The sequence below is a fragment of the Ascaphus truei genome, chromosome 2, assembly GCF_040206685.1.
Source record: "Ascaphus truei isolate aAscTru1 chromosome 2, aAscTru1.hap1, whole genome shotgun sequence".
Taxonomy (NCBI): domain Eukaryota; kingdom Metazoa; phylum Chordata; class Amphibia; order Anura; family Ascaphidae; genus Ascaphus; species Ascaphus truei.
Window position 1 is genome coordinate 467,686,191 of NC_134484.1, and position 21,253 is coordinate 467,707,443.

Here is a 21,253-nt window from a genome sequence, read left to right on the forward strand (position 1 = left end):
GCTCAAACTGCTGGGAATATTGCCAACAAATTTTCACAAACTGGAAAGTGTTACAAAGATCTTGCACTTTCCACACAAAGTGTGTTAAAACCTGCTATAGAAATCAAAGGATGCTCAGTATTAAAAGTAATTGAAAAAGGGGATTAAGAGTTGAATAATAATGTTAAAAATGCAGCAAGTATTATCTAATACTACCGAACTGATGTATGTATATATACACATACACAAATATATACTGTATTAAAAAAAAAAGTATGATATTGCATGTTTTGCCTCTTTAAGTGAATGCCCAACCTCTGTTATTATATATACTGTGGCAAACTGCTCCCTTTATGTAGCGCTGCCGCTTGCCCCGGCTCTTCCTGACACAGGGTTTGTTTTGTGTAAAAGGGGGATAAACATGTGTATACACACAAGGGGCACTCAACCGTCAGCGGTTTATTTCTCCATTAGTGACACTGCACATTTTTAAACACCGTCACTTTAAGTCAAAACAAAACATAAAAATAGCACCTATTCCCTTTAGGGAAAACTAACTACACCGTAGCTTTAACCCTTATTAACTGGATGGCCAGCTATACTGGTTCCCACCCCAAAACATAGGCACTATTATGTTTAATTGATAAACTAGGAAAGAAAGAATCCCTTTGTGTGGCACTAGAGAGACACCCAAAGTAAAATATAATTTTTTTATTAAAATCAATTAAAAATATAACTGAACACCACTACTAATAAACAAAATTATTTTGTTTATTAGTAGTGGTGTCCAAACAGTTATATTTTTAATTGATTTCAATAAAGATTTAATATTCTACTTAGGGTGTCTCTCTAGTGCCATACAAAGGGATTCTTTCTTTCCTAGTTTATCAATTGTCTCCACTTCCCTGTGAGCACCGCCCTTCCTACACTGTTTGGTTATATATTATCCCCTCCGGTGTAGAGCAGGGTTCTCGCTACGTTCTATACAAACGTAGCTACTTTCTGTATATACAATTATGTTTAATGCACTCAGTCTCTGTACACAGCAATAAAGTATTTTGCTTATCTGATAGTCCAGTGTTTGGAGCAGAAACTCTCCTCTGTAAGTCCAATGCCAAGAACAGGACATCTCCGCTTCAGCTTGGTCTATCGTCCTTCCTTCTTCCTGGGTTTGTCAACCCAGGCAGTCCCTGCAGACTCCGCAACCACCATCCAGCGGATCTAAGGAACTGTGCCAGCCTTCCTTGCTGGGGAGCACTTTCTATCTCCCCCCTTCTCTGGAGAAAACAGTCTCAGTCTGGCAGCTTCCTGTGTCTTTTGAAACACTTCCTCATTCACTCAGGAGTCCAGCCTGGTTAATTAGGCAGCAGCTGCTGCTGGCTATTCTAGGGGATTAACTTTCTAAGAGCTGGAAAGTCCCATAGCTACTAGCTCCCTAGTCCATTAGAACTGACTGTCACATATCCTCCTCCCCAGCTCATTCCTACTGTGGTGAGCGACCAGTGCACAATTACCGTGCACGCACACCGAAGACATCCTCTCTTTCCGTCTTTTCCTAGTCTTCCAGTTGAAAACTTTTCTCTTTGGGACAATTACCAGGCCTTCTGGGCATGCGGACTGGTACTTCGCTACCTCTTTGTCTTGTGCCGGTTTGGCTTTTGGACCTTCCTCCATCAGCGTTTTAGACTAAAGACCGGTCATTCACTACAAGTTCTTTGTTTGGCTCCATACCATTTAGCTGCAATATTTCAGCTTGGGCGGGATTCTCATTAACCCCAAGTGCACCCCATGGCGCCTCTCTATTAAAGTCGGCAGACTCGTAGGATTGGGCCTTTCTTTCTTGATCCCTTAACTTACTCCGACGGAGTATCGTTGGACAAGCCATGAGGTCTTTCTCAGTTTACGATCACGGACACGCTTCAGTCCCATTCGCGACTGTCTCCTCACAGCGACTGCCCTCCTGGCAAGGAATCCACTTTGGGTCCCATGGGAACTGCAGTCATGCTTACCGGAGCGCATCACTTGCTCAGGCGGTTCAAACTTTGTAATCTCATTTTGCAGTTGAGTGGTGTCCCCAGCTCTCACTGTACCCTTCACCGGCATTAGTTTCTGTAGGATACAGATGCTTGGGCTGGGCCAATACCTTTTCCTATTTCTCCAACTTCATCTGAGGAACATCCTGCTGGGCAGCAGTAGAGTCAAACGTAGCGTCTCGCTCAGTCTTCAGAGCCTCGAGCTCCTCGCCAAGGTACGCTCAGACTCCTGGTCCTTCCTCAGGTCTTGAAGCTGTCCTTCTGTATTTCTTTTTTTCACTCAGTGCGGCTGCTTTTTCAACTTCTTTGGAGTTGAGTCGCGATTCCAAGTCTGTCAGCTGATTCAGAGCAAGGTTTAACTCTATTTCCTTTTCTCTATTTTTGACCTGCAGCTGCCGGGGCTCCTCCCGGACCTTGTCCAGCTCCAGCTGCAACCGTGCCCCTTCATTGGCCGTGTGGTCCAGCCGCTCGTGGATATCGGCCATCTCGGTTTCATAGCGCAATGTCAGGAAGGCTCCTGACGGACGAACACCTCCTCCCTCTCGGCGAGTTGTATCTTGCGCTCAGCAATCTGCATCTCCAGCTCTTCAATTTGATCCTGCAAGTCCCCTCTCAGGGCCTTCACCTCTTCCCGGTGTTTGCTCTGAGTTTGCGTCAGCGCATCCTTCATATTTTGGAGCTCTGCAGATTTCATCACCAGGGTCGCTGCTGCTTCTGTTTTCCAGGCCTCTTTCTCCTGGGCGTACTGACTCATGGGGATAGAGCAGCCTCTCTGCTTCTCCATCTCTTGCTCTAGTTTCTGGACCTTCTCATGCTCCCTCTCGTACAGAGTCACCTGGCCTCTAAGCTCTGCCTCCAGCGATGCTCTTGTGACGCTCAACGTAACCTTTAGGTGCTCATGCTGCTCTGCGGGGACACACTGGGTATTCAGATGCTCCTGCAGAGCTTTTACTTTGTTAGCAGCCAGGATACTTTCTTCCTGCAGGACGCACTGCTACTCATTGGCCTCCTGTAGGTGCGCACGCAGCTCTTGCAGCTGTCTCTGCAGTATATGCTCTGCTTGTGTATGCTGCTCCAGGGAGAGGCATTCTTTTTCCAGCATCCTCTCTGCATTCTGCAGTGATGCATGTAATTCTACATTTTCCTGGGACAATTGTTCTGTCACTTTTTCTGCTTGGTGAAGCTTCTCTTTTCCTTCACTAGCCTGGTCAGACAAATCTGAATTTTCTTATTTCAGACTTACATTCTCTTTCTTTACAGTCTCTAAATAACTCAGGGCATTCTCATGGGTTTCCTTCAACGTACCCAGCTCTGTTTAGACTGTGGCCTTCCTGGTGTGAGTGTTCCACCTCTGTGCTGAGAGGGTGAACCTCTTATAGAGCCTCCTTATATTTCTGTTTTGAGGTTAGCAATCAGTTTGTCAGACTTGTTCTGCTTTTCGTCCATGGTAGCAATTGAGGTGTTGCCCTTTTCCAGACTAGTCGTCACCTCCTCCAACTCACTCCGTAAGAGACGCTCTGTTTTCTTCAAAGCGTAATACTCATGTAAAGCTGGGAGTATATTCTTCTGTAAAGCGGCGTTAGCCTCCTGAAACTAGGCGTTAATCTCTCGCTCCTTATTCAATCTTTCCTGCGGGACATCATAATCATGATGGGCAGTTTGGAGTGCAGAAATTAAGGCCTCTTTATCCTGGATCAAGGATTTAGCTTCCCTTTGCTCCTCCTTTTTCTCTGCCAACGTTCCCGTGACGATTTCGCCCGTCACTCCGGTCTGCAGCACATCTCGGCGCCTTTCTGTCGCACGTTGTCCTGACATCGCAGGTTCAAGTGGTTCGGTCACTTCCTCTGTGACTTGAGAAATACTTTTCTTTTTCTTCTTTCTCTTTGCTTTATTAGCTCCAGAGACATCAGTGGTACTGGGCACACACTCACTGGTATCAGCTTCCACATCTTGTGCGCGCTCACTACGCGTTGCTTGCTCTTGCAGCTGTTTGTCTTTGAAAATTTGGGGACACACATCTTCAATGTGACCTAGTTCATGACAGGCCCAGCATTCTAAATTTATCTGCGGATACAGCTCTCTTCCTGGGGACACATACGAGTCGTCGTCATCATCATCATCGTATGGCCTGAAGGGACACTGTTTTGTATTATTACGTATATTGCAAAACAAACATTTCACGTCGGCCATTTAAAAAACCCAGCAGGGAAAACTTGACACTCAGCACTTTGCTTATGGCGTTAGCTTTACACAGCACTCTTTTCATACCCGACGGGCAGACTTTACACTCAGCACTTGCTAGACGCCATTTTCACTTTCTTCAGCAATTTTTTTTTGGCTTTCTGCTTGGGTTCAGGGCCTTAACATATCTTCATCTACTGACCTCTGGGTGCTAATACATACACTTCACACATTCTCTGTGTATGCTGTAAGCACAACTGGGCATACACAGTGGGACAGACTTCACTCGCAGACTGCACTTTACTTTGGCCGGGCGGCCATTTTAAATCCCCACATTTTTTCTTCAATCCCACAGACCTTTCAGTGTCTGCCCGCACTCATCCACCATATGTGGCAAACTGCTCCCTTTATGTAGCGCTGCCGCTTGCCGTGGCTCTTCCTGACACAGTCTTCTAGGGTTTGTTTTGTATAAAAGGGGGACAAACACGTGTATACACACAAGGGGCAATCAGCCCTCAACCTTCAGTGGTTTATTTCTCCAGTAGTGACACTACACATTTTTAAACACCGTCACTTTAAGTCAAAACAAAACATAAAAATAACACCTATTCCCTTTAGGGAAAACTAACTACACCGTAGCATTAACCCTTACTAACTGGATGGCCAGTTAAGCTGATTCCCACCCCAAAAACATAGGTACTATTATGTTTAATGCACTCATTCTCTGTTCACAGCAATAAAGTATTTTGCTTATCTGATAGTCCAGTGTTTGGAGCAGACGTCCCTGCTTCAGCGCGTCCCTCCTTCCTAGGGGAGCTCGGCCCCACATGAGCTTAGAGAAACTCTCCTCTGTAAGTCCAATGCCAAGGACAGGACATCTCCGCTTCAGCACGGTCTCTCGTCCTTCCTTCTTCCTGGGTTTGCCAACCCAGACAGTCCCAGCAGACTCTGCAACCACTGTCCAGCGGGTCTAAGGAACTGTACCAGCCTTCCTTGCTGGGGAGCACTTTCTATCTCCCCCCTTCTCTGGAGAAAACAGTCTCTCTCAGTCTGGCAGCTTCCTGTGTCTTTTGAAACACTTCATCATTCACTCAGGAGTCCAGCCTGGTTAATTAAGCAGCAGCTGCTGCTGGCTATTCTAGGGGATTAACTCTCTGAGATCTGGAAAGTCCCATAGCTACTAGCTCCCTAGTCCATTAGAACAGTGACTCTGTCAAAATACATATGCACACAAAGCGTAAGAATGTCGGCACTTATACAGTAGGTATTGCAAAAGCAAGAAACATGTATATGTACATATATTTTATATTTTTACACACCAGCAGTAGTTGGAATGAGAGTGAGGAAGTAGGTAAAGGTGAGCTCAAAATTAAGTGGTAACTCCAAAATAGAGTGTAATATTACATTTAAACAATTAGCCCAATTAGGCTCTAAATGTGAAAAAAATGCAGCTAGTTTAGATTGATGACTCAAAGCATCAATATGAGATGAAAATGGTGAAGAAGAAAATACCAGTGCAAAATTTCACATAAATCTTTAGTAATTATAATATATATATATATATAAATAGAAAAAGCACATAAGCAGTGCTACATAGGGAAATAACAATGTTGCATTAAAATAGATACAATGTTATCAGGTTTCCCATAAACATCACAAAATGATCTTAGTTTCCAAGGAGAAATTCGCCAAATTGTAAGGCAGCGGTGCGCAATTTGGGGGGCGCGCAAGATTATTCAGGGGTGCGCAGCGGTTGACGAGGCCTTGCGCTCTTCCCCCAAGGCATTTAAACTCCTTGGAAACTAAGATCATTTTGTGATGTTTATTGGAAACCTGGTAACATTGTATCTATTTTTTTTTTAAATTCTTTATTGTCAACATTTTTATAACAGTAAACACATAACACAATATGATACATTACCAAATCAAACAAATCAATCACAATACAACATACAAACTGTAATGTCGTAGAGACAGATCGTTAAACAATAAATACATTCATAAACAAAAACAAAACAAAATTCTCTTATATTAAGCTCTGCTAATAAGTCAGCTTCATACTTAGTAAACCCTTTTATCCCTATTGTTCTCATTTTGGCAGATGATTCCTCTCTCGCCTTACAGTATTCTATGACCAGTGTACTCAGACCACGGTAGCCAGAGAATCTCATACTTTAACCTTGTGTCAGTTGTTATATATGAGAGCTGTTCCATTCTCATAACCTCCCATACTCTCGACTCCCAATGTCTCATAGTGGGAGCTTCCAGTTTTTTCCAGTTGGCAGCTATAGTACATCTTGCTGCGTTCAGCATATGTATTAGTAGGGATTTCCTAATTCTATGCCCTTCGACCCCTTCCCTGTTTAGCAATAGAATACTCGGGTCTTTCGGGATTCTGATCTTGGTTATATTGAAAATCTGTTCCACTATTTCATCCCAGAAACACTTTATTTTCTTGCACTCCCACCAGATATGTAGCATTGTACCCACCTCCCCACACTCTCTCCAGCATTTGTCAGACGTTCCTGGATAACATGCGTTCAGTTTTTGTGGCGTATAGTACCACCTGTACATTATCTTATATATATTTTCCAGTATATTTGTCGATATCGAGGAGGTGCTGGCATTACGCCACATTTGTGTCCATTCTAGTGCAGAGTATTCCTTACCCAGATCCTTTTCCCAAGCTAATACAAATCCGGGCTTAGGTTCAGCTGTGATTTCCAATATTGTTTTATAGATATACGATATATTATGTCCTCTAGCACCTAGTACTACCAACGCCGCTTCGAAAGGATTCAATCTCCTCAACATATTTTTTTTATTTCTTTTGGTGTTCATATAGTGGACAATTTGCGTATATTGCCATCTTTCTCCTTCTTTGAAGTCAAACTGATCCTGAAAGTATTTAAAATTTCTAATTTCTCCCATGTCCATCAGGTCTCCTAGTCTTAATAGCCCCACTCGGCTCCACTTTTTAAATATTCTAGAGTCCAATCCTGGGGGGAAATCGGAGTTCCCACATATTGGGGTGAGAGGGGAAGGGAACGTACAGACCCTCTCATCTTTGGATATTTCATCCCACGCACATAGAGCTGCACCGATAGTAGGGTGTTCATAGAGATCTTTAGGTCGATCTATCTTCCTAAGCCAGGGACCTTATTTGTATCTATATTTTTACAGTAGTTATTTTCAATTTCCGCCCACAGTTTATTCTTTGTACAATGATACCATTCAAAAAGAGCGTTCACCTGCGTCGCAAGATAATACTTATTAATATTCGGCAGCCCGAGTCGTCCTTGTGACTTATGTCTTTGCAGCGTTTTAATATTAGTCCTTTGTTTTTTAAATTCCCAAATGAATTTATTAATTTTACTTTGAAGCATGGCAATATATTGCTTGGGGACTTTCACTGGGATAGTCTGGAACAGATACATAAGCCTTGGCAGGATATTCATTTTAATACAGTTAATTCTACCTATCCACGAGATAATACTTTTATTCCATCTTTTTAAATCATCTTCTATTACTTTAGCTAGTGGGGTGTAATTAGCCTGGAATAGCTCTTCTACTCTTGATGTTATATTTGTTCCCAAATATTTTATACTTTTAGTCTTCCATTCAAAGGGGAAATTTTCTTTTACCTGGTCTGCCAATTCTGCAGACAGATTTATATTGAGAGCCTCTGTTTTTGTTAGGTTAATTTTAAAATTCGATGCTAAACTATATCTTCCTAAAACACTCATTATATTTGGTAATGATACCAGCGGGTTAGTTATTATCAGTAGGATACCATCTGCGTATAATGCGATCGTATGTTCTTTCTCACCTATTTGAACTCCTGTTATATCTGGGTGATTTCTTATTGATTCTGCTAGCGGCTCCATTATTAGAGCAAAAATCAATGGGGACAATGGGCACCCCTGTCTTGTACCATTAAGTATGCTAAATGAGTTCGAGATCTGTCCATTTACCTTGACTTTTGCCGATGCGGTTACTATATAGAGCCTTTACATACTGTCTAAACATTTCACCCGTTCCTATACGTTCCAGCATTTTAAACATAAAATTCCACTGCACCCTATCAAAGGCCTTTTCTGCGTCTATGGACAGTATCATAGTTGGGGTCTGTGTTTTATTGGCCTGGTTCAGTATATTTATAATTCGCCTAGTGTTATCTTTGGCTTCTTTTTTTGGTATAAATCCGGTTTGATCCCTCTCTATCAATTCCGGTAGGTATTCTTTAAGTCTATTTGCTAATATCTTGGCGAGGATTTTGACATCTACATTTATAAGCGATATTGGGCGATAGCTTGCACAATTTAGTTTGTCCTTGCCTGGTTTGGGGATAACTGTTATATGAGCTTCTGACATATACTGTGATAGATTACCCGTATCTCTCAGTGTGTTAAACATACTTTGAATATATACTATTAAGGAGTTGGCAAAAGTCTTATAATAGGTATGTGGCAAACCATTGGGTCCCGGGCTTTACCCATTAGGCAGATCTTTTATTACCTTTTCTATCTCCTCCCACGTTATGATAGCATCTAATTTAGCTCTTGCCTCAGGTGTGATTGTTTTAGTTTGGATATCCTTCATAAATATTTCTATATCTTCCTCTATGTGCTCCCTTTTCCTTTTCTGTACCGCCTCTATATTATATAACTTTTTTGTAAAATAGCCTGAACTCCTCCTTAATGACTTTTGGGCCCTGCGAGACTACACCATCCTGCTTCCGAATTTTACTGATATTAAATTGGCTCTGTTTCTGTTTTAGTTGATTGGCCAGTAGTCTATCCATTTTATTACCTTTCTCGTAATATTTATGTTTAAGCCATACCAGTGACTTTTCTATTTTTTGGGTTGTTAACAAGTTAAACTTTCCTCTGGCTGTTATTAGTTCCGCTAGTATCTCTTTATCAGCTGTCCTTTTATGTTTTGTTTCTAGATCTTGGATTAGTTTACTTATTTCTATCATTTCTTTTTCCCTTATTCTTTTCTGAAAAGAGGCTTGTTGGATAAATACTTCTCTTAAAACACTTTTATGTGCCTCCCACAATTTTGTCGGAGATATATTTTCTACATTGTTTTCTGCAAAATAATTTTCAAGAGCGTCCTCAATTACTAGTACTACATTACTGTTTTTCAGTAGCGACTCGTTCAGTCTCCATGACCACTCACCTTTCTGCATAATTCCTACCTCTAAATCAATTTCTAGGATTACTGGTGCGTGGTCTGACCATGTGATATTGCCAATAATAACTTTTCTTATTTTACTCACATTAATTTGATCTATGAAAAAATAATCAATTCTGGAGTAGCTATCATGTGGGTGTGAGTAATAGGTATAGTCCTTTCCTGACGGATTTAGAACTCTCCAGGCATCGACCAATGCCTGTTGGTCCAACATTTTATTTATAGATTGTGTCTGCCTTTTGCTCCTTTTTGTGTGTCCTTTTGAGGTATCTAACACCGGATTTAACGCCACATTAAAGTCTCCGCCCAGGTATAGAGCTCCTTCTCTAAATACATTAATTATTGACAGCACCTTCTCTAAGAAATTTACTTGTCCCACATTGGGTGCATATATATTTGCCAAGGTGATCTTCTTCCCTTTTATCTGCCCTTTAATCATAATATATCTACCTTCTAAATCCTTTTTAGTGGGCAAAGTAGAATTCCTACCCCATTTTTCTTATCTCTTGATGAGCTATAGAAGTTTTGTACAATATATTTATTGATCATTTTTGGTTCTTTAGCTCTTTTAAAATGTGTCTCGTGCATGAACATTACAACACTTTTCATCTTTTTTATTTCTGCTAGGGCCTGTCTCCTTTTCACAGGTTAGTTTAGTCCCTTGACATTCAGGGTACCTATCTTATATGTCTTGTTTGTTGTGGTGTTCGGGTTCGTGGTTGATGGATATTAACCGGACTTAATGTATCTCTTACTGCAATCTCGATCTTCCTTATTGCTATCTTTTCTTTGGACATCATCTGCCAATTGAGACTTTGGGTGCTTTCTCTCTGTATCATTTGACTTATAGAGAAAATACAAACAGAAACACATAAAAATACATTCAAATGAAAATAAAAATGTAACCAAAAATTGGGATCCATTTCTAGATCCCCCATTTCCTGAGACCTTCCGTCCGTCTCTCACGAAATGGGTGCCTCTGTTACTCCAATCTCAAGCAAACAGAGCCACGGGTCCACATCACCTCACCAATCGTGGTGTGGAAACGTAAAGAGGGGGGACAAGTGTATACAGGCTCGGGCGGTCCAGCCTAACCCTGGCCCAGCACCACAGGGAGGGGGGGGGAGGGGTATAGGGGAAGGGAAGATGGGGGGGAGGGGAAGATGGGGGGTCGGGGGGGGGGAGAGGGAGGGAGTGGGGGGGAGAGGGAGGGAGGGGGCGGGGGAGGGGGGGGAGCAACTGCCACTCATCAATAGTTTCTTAGCCCTTTCTTATATATATATGCATAGTATTTTACCTTAATGTCACACTTAACAGCAAAACAACATTTTACCTCTAATTTATTAACTACAGTACGTCTGTTATAGCTTCACAGTACATCTATAGATCTCTTTATAAACCAAACTAACAAACAACAATCAACCTTCCCTTAAATCTATGTTTTACTCAGGCTTATTTCCATTAAAAGTAACTTTTTCCCCCCCCCCCATCTTTCTTCATACCCCTTCAACTGTCACATACTCAGATCTCGGCTCTGATGGAGCAGTCTAAGAGATATATAGTCATTAATCTCAGTTATTTACTCTTCTTCACTCGTTGGTCTCTTTTTCTTCCTGCTGTGGTCTTCTGTCTCCGTGCTGCCGTCCGCTGCTATTGCCGCCTTTCTATTCGTTTTGCTGACCACTTCCCGCCATCGTTGCCCCCTCCACTCTGGGTGGGGTCGAGGTGTTCCTGACGTTGCGGAGTCCTGCAATCTTTCCCTTTCTTTGGGTCCTGGAATGTTGAGTCTTTCAAAAAAATTACAGTAGCTTTCCCTTGTTGTATCACAATCTGCTTAGTAGGAAATCCCCATTTATATCTCACGTTGGCTTTTTGCAGACACACAGTGACTTCCCTCATTTCTCTGCGGTGCTGTAGGGTTAACGCGGAGAGGTCGTTATACAGCTGGATTTGCGCCCCTTCATAGTCAATATTATTAATACTTCTGGCTTTCTGCATAATTAGTTCTTTTTCCGGGAAGTCTTGCATTTTAACAACAATGTCTCTCGGGGGATCTGATGGCCTAGGTCTGGGTCTCAGCGCTCTGTGTGCCCTGTCCATCTTCCAGGTCCGCTCCTGTGTTTCGTCCGTCATATGAGAGAATAGTTTTTGTAAGTATGGGACTATTTCTTGGGATTCCACCGTTTCAGGTATACCCCTGATCCGTATATTAGAGCGTCTCCCTCTATTGTCCAGATCTTCTATATGCAGGAGCATGTTTTGTATAGTGTTGTCCTGTTCTTGTACTTTGTGAGTTACATGCTCCTGCACTTTTGTGACCATTCCTGCTACTTTCTCTAGGTCATCCACTCTATCCCCCAGAGTAACAACATCCTTTCTGATCTTAGATAGTTCGGTTTGAAACATTAGCGTCAGATCTGCTAACAATTTTTGTATGTCATCTTTGGTTGCTAGATTAGTCAAATCAGTCTTTGTGGCATAATCCCTCTTTCCCTCGGCCATTAGAGAGTCTTTTTCCTTACCCTGTCCGGGCGAGCTTTGCGGGGAGTGAGATGGTATCTGCGCGTCCTCTGCGTCTGTGTGCTTTGGCGTTGCTTCCGATCGCCGGAATTTCTGAAGCGTATTTTCAGCTACTGTGGGGTTTTTTTTTTGTGGTGTTTGGCATTTTCCACAGTTCTGTTGCTGCCTTGCTCTCTTATTTTGTTTTAGTTTGCAGTTTTAGGGCAGTTTTAGTGAGTGTTATTAGTATGTGGCTATGCAGTCATTTTGTTAAGTTCATATAGTAGTGGTAACACCCCTTGGGTCACTGTACCTCATCTAGGCGGCCGTCCCGTCCGACGCCTGCCACATCCCCCCCACTCACTCACTCACTCCTGTGGGTAGCAGCCATTTTGAGACCTGGGACTGGGAGACACGGGCCAGCCGGCCTGCCAGGGCTTACATCCACAGTCTTCTAACTGTGCTCCAGTCAGGGGGGCAGTTGTTGTTCTCCTCACTACCCAGCAGGGTACCTGCTCTGCGGCCCCAGGAGAGGTGTGGGCTCCGGGTCCCCGGAGCTCCGGTGGGGAGTAGGGGGGGGGGGAGGGTAACACCAGCCGCTTCCCGAGCACTCACCGTCGGTTCCTTACCTCCCGGGCGGCTTAACTGGTGCTCGGGGCCGTCGGGCCGTTCTGGATGCTGCCTCCCTTCTCAGGCACTCGGGCGCCATCTTGGATCCGCCGTGGGCAGCGGTGAGCCCGAGCGCTTCCCTGCTCTGTCGGGGCTAACGCCGCTGTTCGTTGATGGGAGCGGGCGAAGGGTAAGTGCTGGGGGGGGCCCCGTTTGATCGGGGTTATTTTTGGGGAGATTTGTAGTTCCCTCTGTCGTTTTCCCCGCGGTCATGCACGGAGCTCAGAAGCCGTGCGACCGCTCTGCTCTGCTGCTGGCCCCTATGGCAACATTGTATCTATTTTAACGCAACATTATTATTTCCCTATGTAGCACATGTGCTTATATATATATATATCTATATATATTTTTATTTTATTTTTATATATATATATATATGTTTTATAATTACTAAAGATTTATTATGTGAGGTTTTGTGCTGGAATCAAAGAGTATTGTTATTTTAAATGTTCTTCTTGCCACTGAAAAAAAGAAAGAAATTAAATTGTAAGCTCTTCGGGGCAGGGACACCTTTTACCTAATGTTACTTTATGTCTGAAGCGTTTGTTCCCATTATATGTTTTATTATCATGCCGCGTGTATTACTGCTGTGAAGCGCTATGTACATGGATGGTGCTATATAAATAAAGGTATACATACAATGTAATATTGCCGTGGATTCTGAGTAGTTTTCTCCCTGCCTCTCTGATACTCTGACATATTACCTTCACCCCCTTTCTTCACCTCCCACTGCTTCTGGATACCTGGTTCTCCACATTCCCCCATGCCCTTTTCATCCATTTATTGCCTGGCATGTTTGTTTGCCATGCATCTGGCTCTCTGCCTTTCCCTGTTTCCTTAGATTGTTATCTTGGATTTTTCATCTGTGTTAAACTCATGGAATCCTCTGTCAATTAAAACTTGTACACACACACTCTCTCTTCCCCCCACCCCCCATTGGGGAGGCCTTCATATGGCAGGAGATCACCAAGGGATTATGATTCTGTGTATACTGTATAATGAAGAGAATGCAAGAATGCACAGCACTCACCCTAGTCTTCAGTAAAATGAAAATGTATTTTATTTATTTATAAATACATTTTATTTATTTATAAATATCAAGCCGAGGAGCTTGATAAAGGGCCATTTAGCTCCAAAGCATCACCCATTTTTATGAAAAAAAATTGTATCTGATATGATCAATATTTTTGACACACTCACACAAACTCTGGAGTGACTCAGCAGAAGTTCGGACCTGCCCCTTTCTGCCTGGAGCCAGTGACATCAGGCTGGGGTATAAATAGCTAGGGGGAGGCTTCCGGAACTCAAATCCCTGGAGGAGACACAGAGGAGGGATCTTAGTGTATATAGTATTTGTTTATGTGAATAGATATGATAGGACAGGATCCCCTTCTTATTGTTTGACAGTTAGGGAAAGTGTCCCGTTTAGATAGGGGTCTTAAGAATGGTTCATTGTTACTCTCTAAGTTCATATAGCGGCAGCCTATGCCCTGAGGGGGCTCCACAATGCACAGCCCAGGGGGATAGTTGGACCAGCCCCACAGGAGGATCCATAACTGGCCCCACTACAGGTCGCCAGGAGGTGGCATGCAGTGCCCGTGAGAGGGACACTCATCATCGACAGATAGCAGCACAACGCCTGACCGGGGCCCTAAAGGGATAAAGCCATACCCAGGCAGCCCAGAAGATGGAAACCAAAGAAACAGTGCAAAATCAAGATGTTATTACATAAAATGTAGGGATAAATATTCTGCGTACATCAAAAGATTAGAACATGAGCATTGAGTGTGCAAAGCACACAAGTTACCAATCGGCAAATAGGAGTTCAGGAATCAGGAACAGGTCCCTCTGGTAGACGTCTCAGATGGTGTCTGTGTGATTCCTCCTCTGCATGAGTAACCAGTCGTAGTGAACCCGTCTCAGTAGGAACCCTCCCTCGATCGGGTGGTCTCAGGGGCACCCAAAGTTCATTTTCAAAGATTAGCATGGCAGCAGTCCTATGAATAGACAGTGAAGGAGACCCCAACACTCTGAGTGTGCTCTAAAACCGGCACAGCAACAGCCGGGAGCGGTCACTCTTACAGCAGTGTCCTCAGTTTGTGGTGTTGTCGCTCCTTCGCAGTGTGTCGCGCTATGACGTCACAGGGGCAATCTGCACGGCCCAATACACAGGAATGAAAATAGTTCTAATAGAGCCAGTGTAAACAGAGAATATGCAAAACCCTACTAGGCATAAGTAAATAGTTAATCCTACGCGTTTCGTTGTATAACACTACTTCATCAGGGAATAAAAATATAATTTCCCAGAGGCACTAAATACCCTTCACGCCCTACCCATTAGTTGGCTAATTAGCCTATGGCTTCCAATCAAATTGGCAGGGCAGCAGTCAGTGTAACTGGAGAAATGATCGTGAAGTTACAATAAAACAACAACTTTATTAGTATTAAACAAGGAAATAATGAAAAAACTAAAATAAAAGAAAATCTGCAATAGCCCAGAAGATTGTCTCATTAGGTAACACAGGGGATTCATTCCTCAGTACCTCCCTAGCGCGGCCGTGATAGGCAACACCGGTCCCTGGAACTTGCCAGAGGGAACCCCCACAGACCCTGGACTGACGTGGAAAGCACCCTGCCTACAGGTACCTCTCTTATGGACTTGTGTGACAAGCTTGGTAAAAGGCCTAGCCTTCCAGCCTTCAGATATTTGCATGTCATTACCCAGAATCCCTTGCTGCAGTAGAAGCACTGTTTCTAAGCGATAATGGGTTGCAGACCTCTCTGAGACATGCAAATGCACCACAAGTGGTATTTGTATTTACAGCCTCTGATAGGGACTGCTGAACGCTAGTTAGTCCCCTGGATGACGTTAGGCCTGGTTATTGTTTCTGTTCTAATTTGTTCTAATTTATTTTCTTTTCAAAGCTGCGGGCTAATAGAGCCTACGTTTATTTTCACCTTAAACATCTCCGGTGTGTTACTCTCTGCGCACATCTCCTACACTCCCTGATAAGGACAGGGTGGGATAAGAGTAAAGGATACGATTGATTGAAAAACTCTCCTCAGTATTGAATCGGACTGTCCTGGATTTGGACACTGTCCAGTAAAAAATGATAATGATAATACTGGACTTGTATGTGTATACCGGTAGTACCTCTCTGGGAGTGTATGTGTATATTGGTATTACCTCTCTAGGCGTATATGTATATACCTGTATTACCTATCTGGACGTGTATGTGTTTACCGGTATTACCTCTCTGGGGGTGTATGTGTATACCTGTATTACCTCTCTAGGCGTGTATGTGTATGTATGTGGTATTATCTCTCTGGACGTGTATGTGTATCCCGGTATTACCTCTCTGGGGGTGTATGTGTATAACCGGTATTACCTCTCTGGGCGTGTATGTGTATACCGGTATTACCTCTCTGGGCATGTGTGTATATACCGGTATTACCTCTCTGGATGTATATGTGTGTATGTATGTGCATACCGGTATTACCTCTCTGGGCTTGTGTGTGTATACCGGTATTACCTCTCTGGGCGTGCATGTGTATACCGGTATTACCTCTCTGGGTGTGTATGTGTATATCGGTATTACCTCTCTGGGCGTGTATGTGTATACCGGTATTACCTCTCTGGGCGTGTATGTGTATACCGGTATTACCTCTCTGGGCGTGTATGTGTATACCGGTATTACCTCTCTGGGCGTGTATGTGTATACCGGTATTACCTCTCTGGGTGTGTATGTGTATACCGGTATTACCTCTCTGGGTGTGTATGTGTATACCGGTATTACCTCTCTGGGCGTGTATGTGTATACCGGTATTACCTCTCTGGGCGTGTATGTGTATACCGGTATTACCTCTCTGGGTGTGTATGTGTATACCGGTATTACCTCTCTGGGCGTGCATGTGTATACCGGTATTACCTCTCTGGGCGTGTATGTGTATACCGGTATTACCTCTCTGGGTGTGTATGTGTATATCGGTATTACCTCTCTGGGCGTGTATGTGTATACCGGTATTACCTCTCTAGGCGTGTATGTGTATACCGGTATTACCTCTCTGGGCGTGTATGTGTATACCGGTATTACCTCTCTGGGTGTGTATGTGTATACCGGTATTACCTCTCTGGGTGTCTATGTGTATACCGGTATTACCTCTCTGGGTGTATGTGTATACCGGTATTACCTCTCTGGGCGTGTATGTGTATACCGGTATTACCTCTCTGGGCGTGTATGTGTATACCGGTATTACCTCTCTGGGTGTGTATGTGTATACCGGTATTACCTCTCTGGGTGTATGTGTATACCGGTATTACCTCTCTGGGAGTGTATGTGTATACCGGTATTACCTCTCTGGGCGTGTATGTGTATACCGGTATTACCTCTCTGGGCGTGTATGTGTATACCGTATTACCTCTCTGGGCGTGTATGTGTATACCGGTATTACCTCTCTGGGCGTGTATGTGTATACCGGTATTACCTCTCTGGGCGTGTATGTGTATATCGGTATTACCTCTCTGGGCGTGTGTGTATACCGGCATTACCTCTCTGGGCGTGTATGTGTATACCGGTATTACCTCTCTGGGCGTGTATGTGTATACCGGTATTACCTCTATGGGTGTGTATGTGTATACCGGTATTACCTCTCTGGACGTGTATGTGTATATTGGTATTACCTCTCTAGGCGTATATGTATATACCTGTATTACCTATCTGGACGTGTATGTGTTTACCGGTATTACCTCTCTGGACGTGTATGTGTATACCTGTATTACCTCTCTAGGCGTGTATGTGTATGTATGTGGTATTATCTCTCTGGACGTGTATGTGTATCCCGGTATTACCTCTCTGGGGGTGTATGTGTATAACCGGTATTACCTCTCTGGGCGTGTATGTGTATACCGGTATTACCTCTCTGGACGTGTATGTGTATATTGGTATTACCTCTCTAGGCGTATATGTATATACCTGTATTACCTATCTGGACGTGTATGTGTTTACCGGTATTACCTCTCTGGGCGTGTATGTGTATACCGGTATTACCTCTCTGGGCGTGTATGTGTATACCGGTATTACCTCTCTGGGTGTGTATGTGTATACCGGTATTACCTCTCTGGGTGTGTATGTGTATGTCGGTATTACCTCTCTGGGCGTGTATGTGTATACCGGTATTACCTCTCTGGGTGTATGTGTATACCGGTATTACCTCTCTGGGCGTGTATGTGTATACCGGTATTACCTCTCTGGGTGTGTATGTGTATACCGGTATTACCTCTCTGGGTGTATGTGTATACCGGTATTACCTCTCTGGGCGTGTATGTGTATACCGGTATTACCTCTCTGGGCGTGTATGTGTATACCGGTATTACCTCTCTGAGCGTGTATGAGTATACCGGTATTACCTCTCTGGGGGTGTATGTGTATACCGGTATTACCTCTCTGGGTGTATGTGTATACCGGTATTACCTCTCTGGGCGTGTATGTGTATACCGGTATTACCTCTCTGGGTGTGTATGTGTATACCGGTATTACCTCTCTGGGCGTGCATGTGTATACCGGTATTACCTCTCTAGGCGTGTATGTGTATACCGGTATTACCTCTCTGGGTGTGTATGTGTATATCGGTATTACCTCTCTGGGCGTGTATGTGTATAACCGGTATTACCTCTCTGGGCGTGTATGTGTATACCGGTATTACCTCTCTGGGCTTGTGTGTGTATACCGGTATTACCTCTCTGGGCGTGTGTGTATACCGGCATTACCTCTCTGGGCGTGTATGTGTATACCGGTATTACCTCTCTGGGCGTGCATGTGTATACCGGTATTACCTCTCTGGGCGTGCATGTGTATACCGGTATTACCTCTCTGGGCGTGTATGTGTATACCGGTATTACCTCTCTGGGCGTGTATGTGTATATCGGTATTACCTCTCTGGGCGTGTATGTGTATACCGGTATTACCTCTCTGGGCGTGTATGTGTATACCGGTATTACCTCTCTGGGCGTGTATGTGTATACCGGTATTACCTCTCTGGGTGTGTATGTGTATACCGGTATTACCTCTCTGGGTGTGTATGTGTATACCGGTATTACCTCTCTGGGTGTGTATGTGTATACCGGTATTACCTCTCTGGGCGTGTATGTGTATACCGGTATTACCTCTCTGGGCGTGTATGTGTATACCGGTATTACCTCTCTGGGCGTGTATGTGTATGCCGGTATTACCTCTCTGGGTGTGTATGTGTATACCGGTATTACCTCTCTGGGTGTGCATGTGTATACCGGTATTACCTCTCTGGGCGTGTATGTGTATACCGGTATTACCTCTCTGGGTGTGTATGTGTATATCGGTATTACCTCTCTGGGCGTGTATGTGTATACCGGTATTACCTCTCTAGGCGTGTATGTGTATACCGGTATTACCTCTCTGGGCGTGTATGTGTATACCGGTTTTACCTCTCTGGGTGTGTATGTGTATACCGGTATTACCTCTCTGGGTGTCTATGTGTATACCGGTATTACCTCTCTGGGTGTATGTGTATACCGGTATTACCTCTCTGGGCGTGTATGTGTATACCGGTATTACCTCTCTGGGCGTGTATGTGTATACCGGTATTACCTCTCTGGGTGTGTATGTGTATACCGGTATTACCTCTCTGGGTGTATGTGTATACCGGTATTACCTCTCTGGGAGTGTATGTGTATACCGGTATTACCTCTCTGGGCGTGTATGTGTATACCGGTATTACCTCTCTGGGCGTGTATGTGTATACCGTATTACCTCTCTGGGCGTGTATGTGTATACCGGTATTACCTCTCTGGGCGTGTATGTGTATACCTGTATTACCTCTCTGGGCGTGTATGTGTATACCGGTATTACCTCTCTGGGCGTGTGTGTATACCGGCATTACCTCTCTGGGCGTGTATGTGTATACCGGTATTACCTCTCTGGGCGTGTATGTGTATACCGGTATTACCTCTCTGGACGTGTATGTGTATATTGGTATTACCTCTCTAGGCGTATATGTATATACCTGTATTACCTATCTGGACGTGTATGTGTTTACCGGTATTACCTCTCTGGACGTGTATGTGTATACCTGTATTACCTCTCTAGGCGTGTATGTGTATGTATGTGGTATTATCTCTCTGGACGTGTATGTGTATCCCGGTATTACCTCTCTGGGGGTGTATGTGTATAACCGGTATTACCTCTCTGGGCGTGTATGTGTATACCGGTATTACCTCTCTGGACGTGTATGTGTATATTGGTATTACCTCTCTAGGCGTATATGTATATACCTGTATTACCTATCTGGACGTGTATGTGTTTACCGGTATTACCTCTCTGGGCGTGTATGTGTATACCGGTATTACCTCTCTGGGCGTGTATGTGTATACCGGTATTACCTCTCTGGGTGTGTATGTGTATACCGGTATTACCTCTCTGGGCGTGTATGAGTATACCGGTATTACCTCTCTGGGGGTGTATGTGTATACCGGTATTACCTCTCTGGGTGTGTATGTGTATACCGGTATTACCTCTCTGGGCGTGCATGTGTATACCGGTATTACCTCTCTAGGCGTGTATGTGTATACCGGTATTACCTCTCTGGGTGTGTATGTGTATATCGGTATTACCTCTCTGGGCGTGTATGTGTATACCGGTATTACCTCTCTGGGCGTGTATGTGTATAACCGGTATTACCTCTCTGGGCGTGTATGTGTATACCGGTATTACCTCTCTGGGCTTGTGTGTGTATACCGGTATTACCTCTCTGGGCGTGTGTGTATACCGGCATTACCTCTCTGGGCGTGTATGTGTATACCGGTATTACCTCTCTGGGCGTGCATGTGTATACCGGTATTACCTCTCTGGGCGTGCATGTGTATACCGGTATTACCTCTCTGGGCGTGTATGTGTATACCGGTATTACCTCTCTGGGTGTGTATGTGTATATCGGTATTACCTCTCTGGGCGTGTATGTGTATACCGGTATTACCTCTCTGGGCGTGTATGTGTATACCGGTATTACCTCTCTGGGCGTGTATGTGTATACCGGTATTACCTCTCTGGGTGTGTATGTGTATACCGGTATTACCTCTCTGGGTGTGTATGTGTATACCGGTATTACCTCTCTGGGTGTGTATGTGTATACCGGTATTACCTCTCTGGGCGTGTATGTGTATACCGGTATTACCTCTCTGGGCGTGTATGTGTATACCGGTATTACCTCTCTGGGCGTGTATGTGTATACCGGTATTACCTCTCTGGGTGTGTATGTGTATACCGGTATTACCTCTCTGGGTGTGCATGTGTATACCGGTATTACCTCTCTGGGCGTGTATGTGTATACCGGTATTACCTCTCTGGGTGTGTATGTGTATATCGGTATTACCTCTCTGGGCGTGTATGTGTATACCGGTATTACCTCTCTAGGCGTGTATGTGTATACCGGTATTACCTCTCTGGGCGTGTATGTGTATACCGGTTTTACCTCTCTGGGTGTGTATGTGTATACCGGTATTACCTCTCTGGGTGTATGTGTATACCGGTATTACCTCTCTGGGCGTGTATGTGTATACCGGTATTACCTCTCTGGGCGTGTATGTGTATACCGGTATTACCTCTCTGGGTGTGTATGTGTATACCGGTATTACCTCTCTGGGTGTATGTGTATACCGGTAT